Raw genomic sequence first — 22,503 nt, 5'->3', positions numbered from 1 at the left:
GCCCACCTGCAGACATGGGGCTGCAGAAATGTCTCACATGGGTCGACTTAGGCCCAGGAGGCTACCCTGAAGCTGGGGGTGGGGTCGTTCCCATCCCATTGCTGGGCTGTTAGTTCAACAAGGCAATGTGAAACGATGTTGGAAGAGGCATTTGCAGATACACCTTCTTGATGCTTCCAGAGCAAACACAGCCCTTCAGACACTGACTTACCTTCTTTCTGCTCTGCCTTTCCTGTGCAACTAGCAGTTCCTCGAAGGCAGGGGCCATGACCGTTTGGTCCACCACTCTAAACGATCCCATGTCCAGCCTCATGCTTGGCATGTCACTGATGTTGCAGTAAATATTTGTGAAGCTGAATTCAAATAAAAGGAAACAGAAGTTGGGACTGCTAAGAGATTTCTGATCCGCCTATCTCAAAGATTAATGGGCTTCATTTACATGCAGAGGCAGCATCTACTCTTCAACCTGTTACATTTTTCTTCTTTATTTGATATTTCCTAATGGACCCCTAGGCTTTGCTTCTTGCCTTCTTTGTCCCCCTATTCTATCGTCTTTGGTTTGCGTGACAGTTTCTGCCTGTGCTACCCACATTTGCGAAGCATTGCCTGGCGTGCCTAAGGAAGATCAACTCTCTAACATCTGTTTCTTGGAATGTACTGCATTTTAATTGCATCTTAAAAGCGGAGAAATCCTGTATGGAGTTACCTTTGGGGAATTTGGTGTGGAGTACTATTGATTTATTTATAATTCATAGCCTACTCACTTCTGCCAAAAAAACCCAAAACAAACAAACAACAGCAACAACAACAACAAAAACCAAAACCAACAACAACCCCCCCCCCAAAAAAAAACCAAACAAACAAAAAACAGAACAAAAGCTTGAAGCTTCTGGCCCAGGATATTTATTTCTGGTTCTCTCTAACTCACCATGTGACCTTGGACAGCTCACTTGACCTTCCTTGGCCTCAGTTTCCTTTATCTGTGAAATGGAGGGCTGAGTATGTTGGAGAGGGCGGTGGGTGAGTGGATAGATACGTCTGAGGTGCTGCTTACGTTTCCCTCCCACACCACATTCTTGGATGCTCTAAGTGGGGATGTGTCAGAAACCTTGTCTGATATGCACAATTACAAGACAGTAAAGTACGAAATGAACTGTGGAAGCGCAGGAGGAGAGCTCGCTTATGAAAAGTAACCCTTTTGGTGATTCTGCATCGTGGCACGTTTGTATTGATTGACAGATGGCTTCAGGAACCTGCTAAATGCCGGCATTAACAGCATTGCTAGCGCATGTCAGGACTGGAACCCCTTGAATATGATCCGACTTTATTATTTTTCTCTCTGTTTTTGTTTTTAATAATGATGACACACCACAGATAGATAAAGACATTTTAATAACTCTCTTTAGCAAAAACGTGTTCCGGCACCTGCATCGTTGCTGATAGCTGAGATCATCCATACGGTTTTCAGAGATCATGCCGAGAGAAAGCCGACTTAGCTTCTAAAGCAAAGTTATGACTATAATTTTCCTCAATTGCAGTCTAGTCTCATTTGATTTCTGCTCAAGGGCACTTCAATTGGATTGATTTCCACCAGTTGGAATATCTGACTATAGCTGGAAGCCTGAAATGGAACTCACTGCACTGATTCTATTAGAAACCAAATGCATTTGGTATCCAGAGTGACCAAGGAAACGGTCTGCAGATTTGAGGGGAGTCAGGGGACAGGGCAGGGGGCTTTTGGCGGGGTACTGGGCATCAGTATGAACTTGTATGGTGCCTTACCCAGGCACCAGAACTCTCTAGGTGCACTGTAGCTTCTCCCTTTTGGTAGTAATTTGCAGGCTTCCCATGTGTCATTTTCTTCTGTCTTCCAACTGGAAACCAGCAATGACCGTTTTGATGATGAGAGAAAAGCTGACACGAGCATTTGTCTGTTAAGAAATCCCTATAATTAGGTACGTTAGTTAGTCAGCATTCTGCCTTGTTTCTATTTTTATCCCAAGACCAGCATCCTCACAAACATCTCTTCCACAATTTTCTGTGTTCTCTTTCTTGCCAAAAGTTTGCAGAGTCCATTTTAATCTGTGATTAAATCACAAGGAATCTTCCACACTGTTCCCAAGCCCCTTGTATCTCTGGCAAACAGAGAAGGTCATACATCAAACCCAGACAGTCCCTCAGCACCAGGCGGCTGGCAGCATTCAGAGGGAAAGTGGGTGACCAATGGAGCTGCTCTAAACCAGCATCTGCTAGATGCTTCTTTTTTTTTTTTCCTTCTTATTTTATAATAGAGAAAGCAGACATCAAAATGGATTCGTATTTATGAATATTTTGTCACTTGTCAGGATTATTTTCCTGTTCATCTGAAGTTGTATAAATTCATCTAGAACATTAAGTTCTTAAAGATAGTTTTATTCCCTTGAACCTACTGTAAAGGATTTGTGAAAGAGGAAAAAAAATTATGGCCCATAACAGAAAACAATTGATGAAAACATAGAGCCATGCAAGATATATATTTTAAGAAAAGGTTTCCAAAGAGGAATCTGTCATGGCAGAGCTATAAAGTGTATACTCTATCACAGAAGTTCTAGACTGTAAAATCAAGATGCTTATTTTTTTCTCCTTTAAAAAATATTCTATTCAGGACATAAAACCACAAGCATTTTTTAATAGTGTTAGCTGATGGTGAGAACACTAACAAACAATAATAATAAAAAAAAAAGCCAACTTATTGTCTGTAGCAGTGGGAGTAGAGAGAAAGGAGGATGAAGAAAATTATTTTCTTAGAGCCTGTGTCAGGATAATTCTTTTTTTTTTTTTTTTTTAATATGAATGGAGAAGAGGGCTCACAGCAGGGCAGAACTTGCAAATTGGTCAGTGTAGGCTAGGTTATGCTGCAGTAACAAAGGACTTAATATCTCAATGGCTTATAACAGCCAAGATTTCTTCTTGTTTGTCTTACATGACCTTGGCTGTAGCTTTGTGCCATGTCATCCTTGTCTTGGGATTCAGGTTCAACAAATAGCTTCTATGTAGGACGTTGCTGGTTGTTGAAGAAAGGGAAAAGGTGAACATGGCGAACTCCATGCTGGTTCTTAAAGCATCTATCTGGAAGTGACACCTTTCCCTTCTGCCCACATTTCATTTGCCAAAGCAAATCATTTGGCCATGCCAGAGATAGCAGGATGTATGGCTCTCCAGCAGGGAGGGTCCCAAATAAGAACGGCCATTGTATAGTCCATGAGCAATCACAAGAGTGGCTTCCCAGAACTTGTAGGATAGGACGTGTAAGTGATGGAGGCTCCAGCTATTGCACTTTGGTCTGTGTTTGTACCCAGACTACACTTCCCGTGTTTGGATATAGACATAGTTATTTATTTGATACTGCACTAAATCGGTACTAAATCAATTGTTTGGAGTGTCTGTCCCCTTTATAGCTCTTTGAAAGGTGACAGACACACTCGTGGCCTCCTGCTAAGGAAGATAGGCTCTCAGCAGCCATGTATTACACCATGTAATTTTACCTCTGCCTAAGGTATCTAGATCAGTGGTCTGGATCAAAAAGCAGCCAATAATAGACTGTGAATCGCCTATGCAGTGATGCTGTGTGAAAAGCTCTGTCTAAATACATGCAATAGTGATTAAAACGGGGTGCGGGGGGAAATCAATCAATTCTCTTGGGATTTAAACTAGAACTTGCTTTAGTTAGGTTCCCGCAGAAGCAGATGCTGAGACAGTAACTTGGGTGTAGATAAACTTGGGTTTATTCAGGAGGTGTGATGATTGATTTTGCATTAACCTGACTGGCCTAAGGGATGCCTGGATAGCTGATAGAATGTTATTTCTGTGCACATCTGTGAGGGGGTTTCTGGATGAGGTCAGCATTTGACTCAGTAGGCTGAGTGAAGAGATCCATCCTCAGCAATGTGGTCGGGCATCATATGGTTACTCGGGGCTCCAAATGGAACAAAAAGCCAAAGGAAGGCCAAATTCTCTCTTCTTGAGCTGGGATATCCATCTTCTCATGCCCTTTGACATAGGAGTTCCTGGTTCTCAGGTCTTTGGAATCTGACCGAGTTATACCACTGGATTTCTTGATTCTCCAGCTTACAGATGACAGATTGAGGAGCTTCTTGGCCTCCATAACTGCATGAGATAATTCCTAGAATTCCTTCCTCCCTTTCTCCCTCCCTTTCTTCCCCCATTCCTTCCTTCATTCCTTCCCCTCTCCCTCCTTTCCTTCCTTCCTTCCTTTCTCTCTCTCTCCCTTCCTTCCTTCCTTCCCTTCTTTCTCTCTGTTATCTATCTACCTACTGACCTACTTATCCATCACATTGGTTTTCTTTCTCTGGAGAACCTGAATAACACTGGAAGTGATCCAGGAACCACAAATAAGGACTGGGGAAAGTGAGACATGTAGGAGAAAAAAAATTAATCAAGAGTTAATGAGTGGTGAGGCACCTGGGTGTCTCAGTCAGTTAAGCAGCCGACTTTTGGTTTTGGCTCAGGTCATGATCTCAGTGTCCTGGGATGAGGCACACATCCAACACCATACTCAACATGGAATCTGCTTGAGATGCTCTCTCTCCTGCTCCTCCTCCACTTGCTTGTGTGTTTTCTCTCTCTCTCTCTCAAATAAATCTTACAAAAAAAAAAAAGTTAAAGAGTGGTTACCACTGTGGGGCACCTGGAGCTCAGCTCTGCTGAGAACCCTTTGAGAATCCATATAAGACACATGTAGAAATTGTCCTGCTGAAAGACATGGAAGCTGGACAATTTACTCACTGAGTACTGTCCCCCATTAGCTGTTGCTTCAAAAGCATTAAGTCCTTCACTCTTCTGGGTTGCAACTGCCACCGCTGAGCAGGCTTCCATGAATCAAGATGGAGAAGTTGAAAATTGCTTAAACTGGGAAGCTCAGCCTGCTGAAAACAGTCTGCTACAGCTGGGGTGAACTTGAGATAAACTGACAGCATCTACGAGGACTTACAAGGAGAGAAGTAGGAAAAGAAATAGAAAAGACACAAAACAGCATAAAGCAGAAAGCCCCGTAAGTGAACAAAAATTATCAAGAAACTGACACCATGAGCAAGAAACTGAGAAGTAAAAGACATGAAGCAGAGAAAACATATATATTGAGAAGCTGGTGAGTCCATTGGTTGATTAGTCATTGGGCTGTTTACCCAGAGATGGGGAGGAGCTATTTCCCCATCGAGGGGTGTTGACCCTTATTTTCTTCTCCATCCTCTACCTTGCAAGGCAACTTCAGTTCTTTTTAGTAGATAACATTTTTTTGTGACCTTTTTATTACTGATTAGAGATGAAGTCCCTAGTTCCAAAAAGAGGCTAGAAACTGGAAGTAGATTTCCCCCCTAAATGAATTTGTTTTCATGAAGATTCTCGGGGTATGGGTAAAACATGAACAAGCATTAACACTGCCTTCTGAGTTTCTGAGCCCCAATGGGGGAAGAAAGAGGAGCACTTGCCCAAAAATGGAGTGCAAAGTAGTTATGGTTTCTCCTCATCCCTGTTTCAGTGCTGTGGGGTGAGTATCATTGACATTTAGGGTGCAGTTCCTTCAAAGTTTAGGGTCCTGCCTTTGATAATAAGGAGAGAGAAGCTTTTTGCAGTGGGTATCTACAGGTGCAGCAGCAACACCATAACCTTTGTGTGGGTCCTATTGCTTAGGCTGCCCAGTGAGACCTCTATGAGCTCCTTGCTCTCTTTGGGACCAGGTGGGTAAAGGTCTCATTCTTACCAAGAATGGCTAAGCATTCAGAACACAATATCCCAGGCCCAAGTGAGCCACTGATCTTTTTAAAATACCTAGCTAAAATCAGTCATATTCTTACATTTTAGAAGTAAAATTCATTCTTAAAAGGAAATCATTATATTATTGTCATAATGCATTCTTCAGCTTTATGTTTAAGGTCTATAAATTTCAACTACTTTAGGGGAGAGTTTGAGGACCAGAGAAAGTCTTGTTCTATAGTGGTATTTGTGTGGCAGAGGGAGGAGTTGCTTAGGACCCCTCCAAATAGATTGCCCTCGAGATTAATATAATGATAATATCTTCTAAGCTTTATCTGCTACCCCTTCCTTTTTTGGCCACTGATGGAACATGACACCAACAAAATATTCCAAACTTCTCTTAGGTATTCTCTTCCCCCAACAAATTGTACCCATGCAGTGTCCCATTACCATGGTGCTTATCTGAGGTGGTCAGGCTGGGAGTGGCTTCTTTTCAGGGAGAGCCCTTGAGGATGCTGTCTGTCCCAGGTTGGGTTGTCAGGGAAGCAGATGTTGAGATAAAGTTGGAAGGGCAATGAGCTTACTGGGAAGTTATACCTGTGAAAACAAAAGAATATGAAGCAGGATTGCACAGAGGGAACTATCAGACCATGATACAGATGGGATAAAGCTTCTGTCAGCACAATGAAGAACCTCAGAGCAAAGAATGGCCATTATAATTATAGGAACACTGTGTTGGGTGGAAGTGACTAGATCCTCTATCACCATCTTGCTCAGTCATTGCCTGAGGTCCACCCTGAGGAGAACATGACCTTTGCTTGAAAGGGTAGGGAGACCCTAAAGACATTGTCAGCTGAAGCCTGTCAGTGGCCCACACCCCTTGAAGCTGACCAGTGAGTTCTTTCTCAGAGAGAGATCTGAGTGGTACATCTCTGTATCTGCCTCGGTTGACTTAATCAAAGGAAAGATTGTATAACGTGGACATTTTAAGGCATTTAAGGTAGGCTGAAGAGAGAAATCGTTAGTGTTTATAAATTATTTATTCAGGGCCTACTTTGTGCTGACTGCTTTCACAAAGCATGTGCCTTCTGGCACTTTGAGCAAAAGAAGAAAAAAGAGAGAAGAGATGGCTTTTTTTGTTGTTGCTCCCTTTCCCACTCCTTGTTGTCTATTGTTTGGCTGTCTTGCTTTGCAGAATATTTAAATCCTACTTATCTTTCAAGGCTCAGATCAGGATTGTCATGGTGACAAAATATTTGAAATTGGGACTCTCCCAGAAAATCAGGGACTTACTTGAAAGCTTGTGCCTTCAAATCACCAATGCTGGCCAGACTTGTGGCTTTTCTGTAGATAGAATTATTATTATTATTTTTTTAAGATTTATCTATTTAATTGAGAGAGAGAGAGAGAACATGAACATAGGCAAGCAGGGGGTGGAGGGGCCAGAGGGATAGGGAGAGAGAGAATCTCAAGGAGACTACTGTTGAGTGTGGAGCTGGATACAGAGCTTTATCCTACCATCCCAAGATCACGACCTGAGTCAAAATCAAGAGGCAGAGGCTTAACAAACTGAGCCACGCAGGTATCCCAGAATTTTGTTTAATTTTTTTGTTTTCTTTTGGCCTTACTAATACCTTAACTTATTTTATGTTTCCTAACACATGACTGTTTTCCACGTTCATCAAGTTCATGACTCCATGGGGCAAGAAGAAGTCTCAGTGTTCTTATTAGGTACCAGTGGCTTGTACTAGGTCAAGTCTCCACATTTTTAGGAACAAATTTCCTGCTCTTTCTAGATACATATTGACATCTATCTTTCCACCCTCCACAATAAAGATAGATTCAGAGAGGAGTTTTAGGTAATAAGTTTTGTCTTTTTTTAAAAATTATTCTTCTCTGTATCATCCATTCTATGGCATTTCCTCCTCCCATTCTTTTCTTTTCTAAAGATTTTGCATATTTGTTTGACAGAGGGGGAGAGAGAGAGGGAGAGAGAACAAGCAGGGAGAGCAGCAGGCAGATGGAGAAGGAGAAACAGACTCCTCACTGAGCAGGGAGCCCAATGTGGGGCTCAATCCCAGGACCCTGAGGTCATGGCCTGAGTCCAAGGCAGACACTTAACCAACTGAGCCACCAAGGTGCCCCAATCTCTCCCATTCTTTGTGCTTTTTAAGAATCCTTCCATTCTCTCATTGAAAGTGAAGTCTAATTCACTTTCCTCTGAATCTGGGTGGGCTTGTAATTACGTCCATCAATAGAAGGTAGCAAAAGTGATTGTGTGTGAATTTTGAGGTTAGGTTACATAAAACCATGGAGTTTCTTGAGTCTTTTGGGATACTCACAGTTGGAACCCAGCTAGCATGCTGTGAGGAAGCCCAAACGTCCCATGGAGAGGCTCACATAGAGAGAGGCTGAGGTCCTGAGCTCACATGCCTGGGAGAGCTCTAACCCCACTCCAACTTGCCAATCATAGAAGTGGGCTATCTTTTTTTTTTTTTAATTAATTAATTTATTTTTTAAATAAACATATAATGTATTTTTATCCCCAGGGGTACAGGTCTATGAATCGCCAGGTTTACACATTTCACAGCACTCATCATACTCAAATATTCTCTTGCTTATCTTTGTTTTACTCACCTCTGGGTCTAAGTGTAGTTGGTGACCAAAGTTTTAAAATTTCTTTTTGTAAAAGTTTAATTAATTTTAAATGTGGTAATTAAACTCCACACAGATAGTGGGGCTTTTGCCAGGAGAGTGGTGGTGGTAAGGAAACCCCAGGGAAGCCTTCCTGGGAATTTTCCAGAGACAGATACCCTATGAGAATACTAGGGTGTACAGTCACCTTAGAGCAATGGAAAGACAAGATCAGAGTATGCTCATGAACAACACGATTCCTACATTGAAAGAAGGAGTGGGGCTCGTGTCCTTTTACATTTAGCCTTTAGCAGGTTTATCCCTTTGCTACTGAAATGGCTAGTTTTCCTTTCTCTACCTGTTAAATTCTTTCTTGCTTCAGTTTCAAACTCACCTCCCATAGGAAACATGTTCAGGCAAGGCAGGGCTAGGTGTGGACTTGTGTTCTAATGTGCTTATCTGGAGGCCCATCTACCTGTGCTTTGACTAGCTTTACAGTGTTTGGGGGCCTGGGTTTTGGGGGTACAAAGGCCCTCCTTTGCTGTGTGAGGCAGAATGTATGACATGCCTCCTGTGCCCGAGAACAGCTAAAAGAAGCTGAGTGTCAGAGATCACAGAGTGAGTTAATAGAGGCTCAGAACAGAGAGCAATCCGGTCCAAGGTCTTGTTCAGTGATTTATTGCTATTCTGGTATTTATCCAAACTCTGTGTATGTTCTTGGGCGTCTGTTGACTGGTTGCCAATTTCCGAAGGCATTTTTCCCAGTGAGATGGGGATACCAATAGGGGTGGATGAGATCATTTAGGAACACGTACAGATGCACAACTTTTATTTTAGGGGTTACATATTTAATTTAACGAGTATTCAAGAAATTCACAATGAACATATTAAACCTATGACTCCATAGGTTCCCTTTTTTAGCGTAAGGCCCCCAGGTTAAAAATAAATGATTGATGTAAAATCAGCTTAAAGACACATCATGAGTGAATAGTAGTACAGGCTGTGAGGGAAAAAATCACAAAGATGGTATGCAAATTGTGGAGTCCTCAGGGATTCAACACTAACGATTTAAAATGTTACCCTTCTCAAGAGAACCACTCTTTGATGGAACACGTTTATTTATTTAACACACATTTATCAAGATGAATACGATATGACTTTTGCCCTTGAGGAACTAACAGCAAAAACAGACTCATAAACAAATAATCACAGTACAAAAACAACAGCTAACATTGACTACAAACTAGTCATCTGTAGGTATTTCGCATGCCAATGATCTCCTTCATTTTTGGAATGATTCAAAGTAGATTTGGCTTTAAATCCATTTTACAGATGTGGAAGCTAAGGGAAAGGGAGATTAAGTCACCCAGTTGGCAGTAGCGAAGTCAGAATTAGAACCCAGCCTGTGTAGCTTCAGAGACTGTCCTAGAAGCGAAGCATACACAGGCCCAGGAGAGAACAGCTGACTCAGAGACAAACTGGGAGAGCCAAGAAAAGTTGTGCTCAGAACCAGGAGAGCTCAGGCTCTGAGAATTCTACACAGCAAGGACAATAGATGTAACAGCAAGAAGATGAGATAAGGCGCATTGAGTTTGGGGAATGGTGTAAGTCATTCAAGGGTGTAGTTGGAATTTAGGATGAATACTAGGATTAGTGGAAAGTTAAGTTTGTGATTTTAAGGCCTCCTGTGGTGAGAGGACCCAGGTTGATAATGAACTTAGCTTAGGTTTTCCAGATGCAGATCCTGAGCTGTGAACCTGGGTGCCCGGTGATAAATTAAAAAAATGCTCCATTGGAGAAAGAAGCAAGTGGTTAAGGATGAAGGGGAGAATCAAAGGTCTACAGAGCCGAGTTCAGGCTGGCCCTGCAGGAAGTTCTGGGGCAGAAGTCAAGCTGTCCTCAGCCAAGGCTCCCACACCCAAGATTTATTGGTTAGGGGCCAAAGATCAGGGCACTTAAATTCCCAGGCACTTCCAACTTTCCGTGCACATGTGCAACGTAGGCGCCAGTGGCCTGAGAGTAGTCTTCCAAAAAAGATCTCCAGGTGTTCCTGGTTGGGGGAAACAAACAAACAAACAAACAAACAAACAAAATGCAGACGGCAGGAGTATAAAATGGTCAAATGGACCTGGTATGAAGGGATCTGGTTGTTGGGGGCACTGATGTTATCTGTTATAATGAAGTTTGGAATCAAAAGACATCTTTCTGGAAAGGCCATGTTGAGACAAGGGAAGTGATGCAATGTTATCCAGCTGGTGTCACTTGTAAATCTTTTTTGGTAGGACCTACATTTTTCTACTAATAGCCTTCAGTCATGTCCTTCCTCTCAAAATAATAATCTCTACTTTGTATTGAAGAATTGAAAACTTTTTATGAATTTATCTTAATTCCTACGAGAGTTGTCAGACAAAAAAATCTATTATTGTGTCACTTATAAAAGCCTTAATGAAAAATGTGAAGAACAGAATGATTATTGAGGTGATTCAGCCACACATTGGTTATCTTGTGAATTGCTAGTTTCATCTACTTAATATTTTTTAACTTATTATTTTTTCAAGGAGATATGGTTCACATATCAGCCAGGAGCCCTTCTTTTGCTTGTTGAGAAGAACAATGAAGATGGAAGGTGCTTTGTTTAGTTTGGAGGAATCAGCATTTGGCTCTCCCTTTCACCCTACCTCTCTTCTAGCTTCTTCTCCTAGCTGCATATAATACTTTGCATACCTTGTATTTAAACAATGGGACAATGCATTGAAGGGCCAATCTATGGTTTGGATCCCTCTTGCTTTACTTCAAATGGCATAATCTATTGGAGCCCAATGTCTAAGTCTTTCCTTCTCTTATTGTGTGCATGTTAATTGTACATTTCTGAGTTTTTTTTATAATAAAATGTTGGAACGAAAGTGATTTCTACATATATGAATAAAATATTTTCTAGCAGAAAAGAGAAGGCATTAAATCTTTGAAAATTAATGTAGTTTTATTGAATTCAAAGGGTTCAGACTTGAAGATCAATAGAAGACTATGTATATAAGTGCCATAGTTTTACAGAGAAATTCTGGGACTTGACCCAATCCTCCTAAGACAAAATTGACTGGGGAGTCCTGGAATATCAACCTAACTGTAGACAATTATAATTACAAATTGTAATGACTGCTATGTAGGAAAAGAACCATGTGCCACAGAAAGAATGGTAGGGGACCTGCATAAGACTGAGGGACAGGAAAATCATCTCTGGGGAAGTGACATTTCAGCTGAGACTTGATGGAAGCGGTATGTTAGCCAACTGAACGGTGTTCTAGACAACTGTAGACTTTAGTAGTTCTTTGTAATTCTAGCGTTTGTAATTCTAGACAATTGTAGTTAAGCCAGGACCTCTTTAAATCTTATAAGATTGTTAAAGAACGGGACAGTTTTCAAATAATTTTATCAAGTTTAGCATGTGTTAATGATTCAAAGTTTCCATCTAGTATAATTCCAGACTAAATCTAGGCCTTTTGTCAAGGTCAGTGGTATTCAATGGACATATAATGGGAGCCATATGTCATTTTAAACTTTCTAGTAGCCATGTTAAGCAAATTAAGGAGAAACAGGTGAAATTAATTTTAGTGAGATTAAATTTAATGCAATATACCTAAAATATTACAATTTCAAAATGTCATCAAAGTTGTTAATGAGGTATTTTACATTTTTGTGTATGAAGTCTTTGAATCCAGTGTGTATTTTAGACTTAATTTAGACTTAACTTTACAGTGTATTTGTAGTATTGGACAACACAAGTCCAAGTAAATGAAAAAGCATAGCTCAATTGCATCATATGCCCAATTAATTTATGCAGATAAAACGTATGAACATCAACTCCCATTCCCCTAGAAAAAGGAAAAAGTCATTTAAATACTGTGGACTACTCAGTTTACATTCTGCTCTGTGAGTTTCTTTCCTGGACTGGGTATACTTTCACAGAGGTAAATCGACCCTTTCCTACCTGCCCTGAGCCCCCATGAGCCTCTTATGATATACATGTCTTGCTATGTTCAGTACATTCCTACTGTTTAACAGTTTTTATTGTTTCTTACAACATGACCTCTAACACAAGCCAGTTGCTTCATATGACATTCATTTGAAGAAATAGTCATGAGTTCCCTCACTGGAAGAAAATCTGCCTGTGATGGGTTCAGTGAAAGGTACCAGTATGTTTGTTTGTTTCCAGGATGGAGCAAGAAAACATGGCTGCAACAAATCTAGCCATCAATATGCCAGAGAGAAAAATTCTTCTACTTTATGGGTAATTGGATGGATCTTCAAGAGAATTTTGACTTTGTGAGTTTCACCTTATGGGTGGAAGAGTCACAGGCAAATCTTAGTCTAATGCAGTGAAGTGGGCCCTTCATTATATCTTTATTCAGTCCTCGTGATATACCAGATATGGTCTCCTTCTTACCCCGGCTCCCACTTTATAGACACTCAGGGCCTGTGAGTGCTACCTGAGGAAGCAGTCCTAGCTGTTGGATGGACTCACACTCACACCTCCTTACCTGCTGCATTGTCCTGGGCTCACTGTCCTTCCTCAGAACTTTGCCTTAATTCAAATAGCTTCTCGTCTTTCTTTGCCTCAGAACCCTGCTTCCTTTCTGTTGCCGAACAGCTGGCTATTTTGATGGAGGCTTGGTCCTGCGTGTGCTAATCCATAGATCTCTAAGGTAGGGTTTGTGTTGGGAGCACATGCCTGGACAAGCAGAACTCCCTCTTCAAAGAGAAGACTTTGAAAGCAAGAATGAAGTTGAACAGCTCTTCAGATGGTTTCCAAATTACCCTTGGAATGAGATGATAGGGATCTTACAACTGGATCTCACTGTTAAATGCTGGTTGGTGCTTGTAAGCAATAATGTTAAGGTCTTCTTGGCAACTCAGCTTTGTGATTATAACAAGTCTTTCTCTAGATTTGGCCTTCTCATGGTTTCCTTGAACTTTCTGCCAAGTCTTCCCTAGAATGTAGCATCACTGGCAGGAATTGCCTGGAAAAAGATCTTTTACCTTTTAGGGCTATTTATCTTCTAAGGCACTAAAATAATAAATTGTGATATCTTTAATAGAGTTTAAATGAATGAATAAATTTGGCTTTCATGTTATTCGAAGTTTATAATTTTAGCTGTAAAGTGGGATTTTTATAGTTTTGTGGACTTAGGCAAAAGTAGATGTGCATCCAAGCTAATATAGATTTCAGCTTTTATGTGTTAAAAATTGAAAATTTATAATATATTCATCAATGCAGGAAATTAAAATGGTATCTTTATCTTTATAAAAATTGAAAACTAGTCATTATATCTTATAATAGAGATTCAATAAATAAACTTCTAACATAACATAAATTTAACACTTTCATTATTTTCCACTAAATGTGGTGTTTGTGATAACTTACTTGGCATTTTAGTGATATTACCTTCAGTCAGTAATTAAATTGGGTCTGAGAAACTGCTTCCCACTAGAGTGTAAATTTCTCAAGGTCAGCTCCAGGCCTCTGTATCCTCAGCATCTAGTACATAGTAGGCCTATAGTACATATGTTGAACAAACAGTTAAATTTGGGTTCATCAGGTCCCAAGAATTGTGACTTGCAGATGTGAAAAGGCTTGGTGATATGATTCCTTAAATATGAGGTATGAGAGGGCAAGGGAGGGACTGACTGTCTAGTAGCACCTACTGTGTGCTGCATTCTAATCCTTGTCATCACAACATACTATATCTATGGTGCTACCTTAGGATCTATGAGCTATCTGTATTCATTGAATACTCTTAACCCATTAGGAATGGGGAACAGACTGGGCTCTTGGGTAGCTCAGTTGGTCAAGTGTTTGCCTTTGGCTTAGGTCATGATCTCAGGATCCTGGGATTGAACCTCATGTTGGACTCCCTGCTCAGCAGGGACTCTGCTTCTCCCTTTCCCTCTGCCCCTTACCCCTGGTCATGCTCTCTCTCTTTCAAATGAATGAATGAATGAATGAATGAATGAATGAATAAGTAAATAAATAAATAAATAAAAATTTTAAAGAATGGGGAACAGACCAAATCCCACTATAGTTATATAATAAATACGGAGAAACCATAGCTAATTGAAGTATTTCTAGATGCTTGGTGGGGGTTCCTTTATTTCAAGAACTTTCCAGCACAGGGAATGACCTTGCATTGTTCCCAGGGTCCACTCTAGTGGGATTAGCCTTGGAATAGTTTCTTGGTTATTATCCAAGTCTTCCTGGCTCATTTTAGAGTCGCAAGGTGAGGGCAAGCTCTGTTCCAGAAGTTCAGCACAAGGTCGTGAACTCACTTCTTTCTAACTACATTCCAGGATAAAGTTATCCAGAGAGTGGCGTCCTTTGTAGGAAATCCACTATGGCATCCATCCTGGGTAACTTGACACAGTTTACCTAATTTCTCCAAGTAAATGAAAATTCTATCTAACTTGTCCATTGAAAATGAAATGAGCTTATTTATCTGCACAGTGCTGGCAGATGGTATCAGCTATCCATTGTCAAAATAACACCTTGTAACAAATGACCACAAAATCTTAGGGACATGTGACAACAAGTGTTTATTGCTCAGGCGTTTGGGTCCACTGGGGGTTGTTGGCAAGACGGATTTGCTGATCCCGGCTGGGCTTCTGCACATGTCTGCAGCTTGCCTGGCTGTCAGCTGGCTGATCAGCTGACAGGTTGAGAGATAACTTTTGCTCAGGCCCACATGTCTCTCATTCTCTGTCTGGCCAGCCTGAGCATGTTCCCATGGAGGTGGCAGAAGAGCAAGAGAACAAACTTTACTGTTCAAGCCCATTGCAAGCGTCTGCTTATGGAACATCTGCTAATATCCCATAAGTCACGAGCCAATGTGGGCACATGAATGATTGAGTCTAGCAACTTAGAGTGAGATGGGTCACCCTGCCCATGGCTTTCAAGCAAAAGGATGGATAAAAGGAAGAGTGAAGAGTTGGAGACAGTCTGTAATATATCCCAACAAACAATGGATGGTTCTAAAGAACAGCTGTCAGATTCTTGGTTATCTGGCATCTGAACTTCTTTCCTATGTGTGAGGTATTCTCCACTTCAATGGGCTTGGTGAGAGGCAGGACCCATCTCCTCCAAAAAAAGTGAAAAAACTGGAGACATTTAGTTTCCCAGTGTTTCTGGCTTAGTAGGCAACTCCATGACCTAGTCTCAGCTACCCTAATATCTTGGTCTGGAACCCTGAATCTGGAACTGGGATGCAAAAAGTGTGCAGAATTCATACAGGTGGTGGTGGAGGCCACATAGAGTCACAGGGTAAGATGACAGATGTGTCAGTGGTGGTTTCTCATAAGAAGCAGAATGAGTGTATCGATGGTCCCAATGTGTGATCCCCCTATCGTGGCCTTTATTGTGTGGTGTTGCAGTTCCTTCATTAAAGGGGCTGAATCTATTTCCCTACTCTTTAAACCAAGACTGGTCTTGTGATTTGCTTTAGGTGATAAAGTAGATGATGGTGCTGCCAGTTCTGAGCCTTAGGCTCAAGAGACATTACATGCCTTTGCAATTCCTTTGCTCCTCTGCCATCTCCATGAGAACTTGTCTGGTCTAGACATGGTGGAGGATGAGAGACATGTGGAACGGAGCAGAGTCATTCCCGTCACTCCCAGTGAGGCTAGTTTTGAAAAGCCAATAGCTGGCCAACGTGGAACCTCATGAACAGCCCTGTCAAGATTACAACGCTGTTTGCCAGCCTTTACGTGACCCCAAGTTCATGGGCAACAAACACGTATTATCATATGTCCCCGTGTGTTTGTCGCTGTGTGTTAGCATCATTGTAGACACAGCTAACTGATAGACCGTATCCAGTGCTAGATTAGTTGTGTGCTGGGGTTTTGAGTTGTTCTGTCTAACATCTTTGTTCCTGTCTATTTTTAGAGCCTCGTCCTCCAGAGTTCTTGGCAATTATGCAAGTTACCCAGTATCTTTTCAACAGATTCCCTTTGTGCTTGCATCAGCCAGAGCCAATTTCTGTTTCCCACACTTCAGAACTCTGTCTAGTACCATGCAAGTGTAGTGCTAGCTCTTCTTATTACTCTCCCATCTCTCTGTCTGTTTGAACTGGCACTTATCTTCCTAAGCTTGCTTCATTCGCGAATTAAATAGCATCTGACACTCTGTCTTCCCAAGAAGCCTCTCCTGACTAATTGGGAAGTGCCAATTTCTTCTCATACCTTCTTTTCTTTGTGTGCCAGGATCTTCCCAGCCTCACTTGTCACTGTCTTCCATGAGACTCAGAGCAATAGCAAAACCACTGCCATTGTTCTCACCTACGTGATTCATCTGTTGGATGTTTACAGAATCGTCAGTGTTCGTTCAAGTCAACATCAGGCATTATAGAATTTAGGAGTGCAGTGGACACAGATGGTGTTACATTAATTGATTTTTGGGGTACCATGTAGCCATTCACCTGATTCAGGCGAGGGCATCATCATTTTGGTGATGGTGAGTAATTCAGATATTGTGTATAGAGACAGCAATTGGAGGCCACACCAATTTGCACAAATTTGCTTTAAAGGGGGTTGCCTGAACTGAGTTATGTCTCTGGCTTCTCTCATCAGAATCTAAGAAGTTTATTGCCATAATAGGAAAAATCGGAACCTTGGAGCCTTCCAAGGGCTGAGTTTGCATGCTGGCTCTGTGCATTAAGCGAATTACTCAACCTCTCCAAGTTCATGTCTCCTGAGCTCTTAAATGGGGACACAGCAAATACTGTCCCTGTTCATTGCTCAAAATTGCTGTGGCAATCAAAAGAAATACTGCTTGTGAACATGCTTTGTAAACTGTAATGAACTATACAAGAGCAAAGCAGTAAGGACAGATGCTAAGATACTGAACTTTTTAAGGGTGGACGAGGAGAAGATACGAAGTCAGTGCAAGCCAGTGTTCAGGTAGTTATTGAGTAATAAATTCTTAGGCCTGGTCAGGAATCAGTGTCCACTGGCCTGACCACAGCATGCTGGCACACAGGGGCAAGAAGGCTATGTAGCAGCATTAGTCCACGTAAAGGATGCCAGCCAGCATGACCTTCTGGGTCTTCTAAAGCAAGAAGCCCAGTAGTGAGTGATGCTAAAGAATGAGTCCTCTAAGTGTAGTTACGGAAGTGAGATTTAGAGAGGGCTTATATCAGATAGGAATTACCTTTGGCCATGAGTAATAGAGAACAGAAACTTAGTGACATAAATAATTATTAAAGGCTTTATTTTTCTCACCTAGAAGTGAGTCCTAAGGTGGGCAATTGAAGGCTGAAGTGGTAACTCCATGAACAGAGACTCAAGCTCCTAGAAATCCACTACATCTATTCTTATAGTGTGATCCTTTTTCGCCCATAGGAGCTCAAGATAGTTGCCAAGTCCCCAGCTATCATGTTCATATCTTAAGCAGGAAGAATGGGAGAGTGTGCATACCAGGTGAGTTATTGCCCTTTAAAGAATTTATCAGAAAACATCATCTAATAACCTCTGTTTACATCTCACCAGGTAAGGGAGGGTGGCAAATGTGCCTTTCTGGGTGGGCATATTATTATCCTAAATAGAATTAAGGTTCTATTAGTAGTGAAAAAAAAGGCTGGATGCTCTGTGGGCAATATGCTGTCTCTTCCATAGAATTCTTATGTTCTGACACCCTGATATCACCATGCATAGTCCTTAAAGGAGAAAGGAAATATTTGGAAACAGTGTAGCATCATTGGCTACAAGTCTGGAATTTGGAGACAGAAAGTCCCGGTTTCAGATTTGCCTCCATCACTTCCTTGCTGTGTGACCCCGAAATATTTACTCAACTTCACTGAGCCCAAGTTTTCTTATCTGCAAAATGTAGATAATAATATTTTATGTCATGAAGTGTCTGTGCAAATTTAGTGGTTCTGCAGAGCCCTTAGCACAGTGTGTGGCACCCAGAAAACACTTGACGAAGTTCTCTATAAAAGTGTGTGAAGTGAATTATTTAGTGATGCAATGTGAGTCATGGTCTTGTTGGTTCTACAATGGTGAGAAAAAGACATGTTTTTAATCAAGAGGGGGGTATCAGACCTAAATAATTTATTACTAGCAGCTGGCACCAGAGTTCCTAGTAGGAAGGAAACGGTCTCTGTGCTGGGAATGACGTGAATGAACCTGGCAGGGACTGAGGTGTGTCTAGAGAGTTAGGCACTGCAGGAGACCTTAAAGAGGAGTGACCTGAGAGCAAAGAATAGAGGGCGGGGCTGTCCAACCGCAGCCCCATGGCCAAAAATACATGGCCCCTTGTCTGTTTTGCTAGGGCCCTTGGGCCAAGAATGGTTTTCAAATTTCTGAATGTTGAAAAAAAAATAAAAATAATGTTTCATGACTTGTGAAAATTATATGAAATCCAAATTCCAGTGTCCATAAATAACGTTTTATGGGAACACAGCCACAGCCATCTATTCATATCATCTATGGCTACTTTTATGCTGTAATGGCAGAGTTGAGTAGTTGGACAGAACCATATGGCCTGCAAGCTTAACATATTTACTGGCTGGTCCTTTACAGGCAAAGTCCATGACCCTGGAATAAAGTGAAATGTGGTCAGGCTGGAGAAGAGTGTGGGAGAGGCAGCCACCCCATGGTGGCGGAGTGGCTGGCAGACCATTTGAGAATGGAGAAGCTCAGGCAGGGTTTCTTAGGTGCTGAATTGTGTCCCCTGAAATTCATATGTCAAAGCCCAGAACCCTGGTATATCAGATTATGACTAGATCTTTCAAGTGGTAAGTAATTGAAAATGTAGTCATTAGGGCCCTATTCCCATGTGACTGGTGTCCCATAAGAAGAGGAGATGAGAACACAGACACATGGACAGAGGAAGACCGTTAGATCCATTATTAAACAAAACAAGACTGGGGCGCCTGGGTGGCTCAGTGGGTTAAAGCCTCTGCCTTCGGCTCGGGTCATGATCCCAGGGTCCTGGGATCGAGCCCCACGTCGGGCTCTCTGCTCTGCGGGGAGCCTACTTCCTCCTCTCTCTCTCTGCCTGCCGCTTGTGATTTCTCTCTCTCTGTCAAATAAATAAAATCTTTAAAAACAAACAAAAAAAATAAAACGAGACTGAGACAAAGTGAAAGTTATTTAAAGTTTTATTTTATGTCAAGTATTAGAAGTCAGACTGATTGGCCAGGGGAACGAGACTGAAACAAAGTTCAAGTTATGCAAAGCTTTATCCTATGCTAAGCATTAGAAGTCAGACTGACTGGCCAGGGCCACCTCCAAAGAGAGCGACCCCTCCCAGCCTCACAGACTAACTTTTTTAGAGCAAAAGCCTGGCCACACATAGGTGGCCAATGAGATTGTAACATTGCATAGTTGTGTTAGGTCACATGCAGGTGGCCAACTGAATTACAATTTACACTATAGTTGCTGTTTGAACTAGCCTATCACTTTGGTCAGAATTGGCTCTCAAGGGGTGCCTGGGTGGCTCAATTGGTTAAGTGACTGCCTTCAGCTCAGGTCATGATCCTGGAGTCCCAGGATCAAGTCCCACATGGGCTCCCTGCTCGGCAGGGAGTCTGCTTCTCCTGCTGACTTTTCTCCTCTCTCTCTTTCTCTCTCTCTCTCAAATAAATAAATAAAATCTTAAAAAAAAAAAAAAAAAAGAATTGGCACTCAAGTTTGGCACCTTAAAGGCAGAGTTACATTCTTTGGTGGTTAGGGAGACCGTATGTGTGCTTTACTGATTGGATGTCTCCACCTGGCCTGACTCGTCCTTATGTTTTGGGCTCTGTTATCAGGAACTGGCCTACCTAGCCTTGTATTCTGGGCTCTGTTATTAGGAACTGGTCGACCGAATTTTACTGGTTTCCCAGACTTGCTTCTAAGTAAGTTTCTCTGGGGGGCAGGGTCAATTTAAGTTTTACTGTACAAACAACAAAATGGCTTTTAACCAAGATGGAGTCGCTCTGGCTAAATAGGTCCTTACAAAGACCATGTGTGGACACAGAGGTAAGTGAGTTAAACGAAGTCAAGGGAGAGACTTCAGGAGAAGCGAACCCTGCTGATGACTTGATCTTGGACTTCTGCCCTCCAGAATTAGGAGAAAAGAAATGTCTGTTGCTGGAGCCACCCAGTCTGTGGTGTTCTGATAGCTCTAGTGCACTAACAAGGGTTCAATCCAATGGTCTGATTTCCTTAAATATCACTTCTCTCCTTATCTTCTTCCCAGAGCTTCAGTCTTGTCTATAAGAAGCCACAACCTTGTATGAGAGTTTTAATTTATGAACATTTCCTCACATGGCCGTGGTGTTTTCGGCTGTTGGCATGGTATCACCTTATTACCTGAAAGTCATAGCTAAGGATTCAAGCTTGATCTTCAGACACGTTTTCCTACAGCTTGGCCACTTCTTGGTCTGACAAATCTCTCTGCTGGCCATTTGTGCAGTGGAAGCAGAGAGAGAATGTCTCATCTGGAGGATGTGTGAGGGGAAGGCCTGAAGCCGTTGTCATTTGAGGGTTAACATCTTAACCTAGCACCATGGTCTGTCGCAAATAGAAGGTAGGAAAGACTCAGGATAGCATTTGGCCAAGCCAGGGAGAAAACCTGCCCATCATTTCAGGCAAAACCCTTTGGATGACCAGGATCTCTCTGCAGGAATGAAGAACTATTCCTCCGGCTTCTGGGAATGCTGAGGGCAGATGGTCTCCAGCTGGAATGACTTCTACTGAAGAGGGCCACCTTACCTGGGGCAGGGCACATCTAGTGACTAATCACATAGGAGTCTATAAGCCTAGCCCCTTCATCCTGATTTGGGACCGCTCTGAAGGGTCACCCCCGCTCTAAAAATCTCCTTGGAGGTAGATGAAACTTTTCATGTTTGATTTTATTTTCTGTTCTAACAAGGCAGTATCACCAGATGTTTGAAACAAAATACTCCCGAAAGAGAGCATTTCAGTGTTCTGACCTTCCAATAACATGGACAGTGGAGGAGGAGGAATGAAACGAATCTTCTGTCTCTAAGAATTTGTAAAGCTTTCAGACCATGTGTACATGTGGATCACATTTAAGTAAAAGGAAATGCAGCATACCCAAATTCATAGAACGGAAGAATTGAGGGCCGTGGTTTCTAATTCTGATTTAAAGATTATAATTATGTAATTATAATCCATATATAGAGAACTATAATTCATAAACTCATTCTTGTATTTCTCAAATATTTGTTGGCTTATTTATTTGAGGGGTTCACTTCTTTCTAGATTATTAAGATATTATTGATCTACAACACTGTATAAGTTTAAGGTGTACAATGTGATGATTTGATACACGTATATATTGAGGAATGATTACCACGATACGATTAGTTAACACTTCCAACACCTGATGTAATTACCTTTTCATTTGTGTGGGTGGTGAGAACATTTAAGATATTTCTTGGGGCACATGGGTACCACAGTCGGTTTCAGCTCAGGTCGTGATCTTGGGGTCATGAGATCGAACCCTGTGTCAGACTCCCCGCTCAGTGTGGAGTCAGTCTGAGATTCTCTCTCTTCCTCTCCTCTCTCCCTCCCATTCATGCTTTCTCTCTCTCTAAAAAAAATACATAAATCTTAAAAAAAAATAGATGTGTTCTCTGAAAACATGGGAAGACTCACGAATTTGGATGCCATCCCTGTACAAGGCTCACGCTGATCTTCTCTGTGTCATTCTGATTAAGTGTATAGTGTATGCTGCTAAAAAAGCACTATCAAATATCTATTCAGAATCTATTATGGGCTAAATATTACATTAGGTTCTGAGGAGACGTAATGGGCTCTCATTCTAATGAGGGGTTGAAACCAGAGAGAGATACCAGCAAATAAATAAATATAGCAAAAGTCAAAAAGTTTGATAACTTAGTGTTGGTGAGGCTGTAAAGAAACAGGAAGTCTAATACATTCTTGATAAGACTAGAAGTCAGCAGAGGACACTTGGCAATAGCAATCAAAATTGCAAATGTACCTACCCGTGGGTCCAGCAATTCCACTTCAGGGAGTTCGTCCTCAGGTAATAAAGGTGCAAGATATCATAAGCACAGGATTATTCACTGCAGCATTACTGGTAATGAAAAAGATCGGAAGCAA

At 41.6% G+C, this 22,503-nt stretch overlaps 1 non-coding gene across 1 annotated transcript; it reads right to left on the bottom strand.

Annotated features, from left to right (window-relative positions):
- Positions 1 to 22,015: 22,015 nt before the first annotated feature.
- LOC122911039 lies at positions 22,016 to 22,125 on the bottom strand. The gene has a single exon (XR_006385368.1). It is a non-coding gene; the product is annotated as a U6 spliceosomal RNA (small nuclear RNA).
- Positions 22,126 to 22,503: the final 378 nt, after the last annotated feature.

Source organism: Neovison vison, chromosome 6, assembly GCF_020171115.1.
Source record: "Neovison vison isolate M4711 chromosome 6, ASM_NN_V1, whole genome shotgun sequence".
NCBI classification, from domain to species: Eukaryota; Metazoa; Chordata; class Mammalia; order Carnivora; family Mustelidae; genus Neogale; species Neogale vison.
This window is presented reverse-complemented; position numbering and strand designations above follow the sequence as displayed.